This window comes from Schistocerca cancellata, chromosome 4, assembly GCF_023864275.1.
Source record: "Schistocerca cancellata isolate TAMUIC-IGC-003103 chromosome 4, iqSchCanc2.1, whole genome shotgun sequence".
Lineage (NCBI taxonomy): Eukaryota > Metazoa > Arthropoda > Insecta > Orthoptera > Acrididae > Schistocerca > Schistocerca cancellata.
The window spans coordinates 914,468,618-914,470,095 of NC_064629.1; positions in this window are offsets into that span (position 1 = coordinate 914,468,618).

The following is a 1,478-nucleotide window of genomic DNA, read 5'->3' on the forward strand; positions in this document are numbered from 1 at the left end:
AAATGGCTCAAGAAACAATAAATCTCAGACGCGAACACGAGGACGCGGTCAGAGAGTTAAATTCGGATGTAAAACAGTTAAAAGGAAATCAAGGCGCTCTTGAGGTCATAGTAAATCAATTGTCTACGACACTCGACGAATTGTCATTAAAGCATACGAAAATACCTGTAGAAATAGATTCTCGGGTAAAGGAAGCCGTAAACTCCATTTCAAAAGAACAAGAAAGACAATCGATAGATCCAACTGCTCAGATTTCTGAAGTAAAAATGCAAATTACTCAGGAATTATCTCAATGGTGAAGGGGAGTAAATGAGCAATTAAACAAACTTAGTAATGAGCTTAACGATATTAAAGAGGTGGTGAAGAGTGACTTTTCCACGCCGACACGTGGAGAGAGGGTAGTAGATGCCAGTACACAAAAGCGGGGGCAAGCCACCAAAGTAAATTATGAGGTAACTCGGGGTCAGGAATCATATTCATTACCGGGGGATACGAAACCTTATGTAAATGTCATTATGGAGGAAAACATTATCAAACACAGGAGGGGTCAGTCATTCTCACCTGCCATGAGTGGGGTGCATCCAGTAGTACTTATTCATTGTTTTCGTGGCGTGTTACCCACAAAATGGACGGAATTACAAAAGATGCCTTACGTAAGTGGATACATGTTAAATGATGCGGCCTTGTGGGCTACTGAAGTCATTAAAAAAGAACAAGAAAGGTTATCGATAGATCCAACTGCTCAGATTTCTGAAATAAAAATGCAAATTACTCAGGAATTACATCGACACGGCTTCCACATATGACGAGTCTGAAAATAGGTTTCTCGCGAAATATTGGTCTTTATGGGTACAGCAACGACTTCGTGAGGCTGTATTGAACCCCGAACAGTTTAGTTACAGATTATAGAAAAGGAACGCTCCGAAGGTATTTCGAGTAGTATCTGAATAAAACTAAATACTGGGACGAGCCAATTTCGCATAAAGATTTGTTGTGCATTCTTAAGTGTAAGATGCCTATTGATATACGCGAAAAATTAATTCACGCCCCAGACGCAAACATTGATGAGTTTATGCCCATCCTAGATGCAATTGATTTGATGCAGGAGGATGTGCGGGCAAGATCTCTAAATCACAGTCAGTCCTGGAGGAATGGAAATATTCAGCGTCGCGAGCCGGCTGGCAGAGAACCCAGCTCGGCGTACCAAAGCCAAGACAATAACAACGCGTACGGTTGCAGTAGAACAGGCCGGTGGGAATGACGTACTGTGGATAGGAGGCAGGAACGTAGGTTCACTCCAGGATACTACAATAATAACGAAACGACACAAAACAGAAATCAGGGGAGACAGAATACCCAGACACAAAACCCCATAAATCAAAACTGGCGACAGTATCCGCCACCAATAGTAATCGATGAAGTAAATGATACCGAAATGCGGCCGATTGCTCAGCCAGCGGAAAACAAATTACCACCGC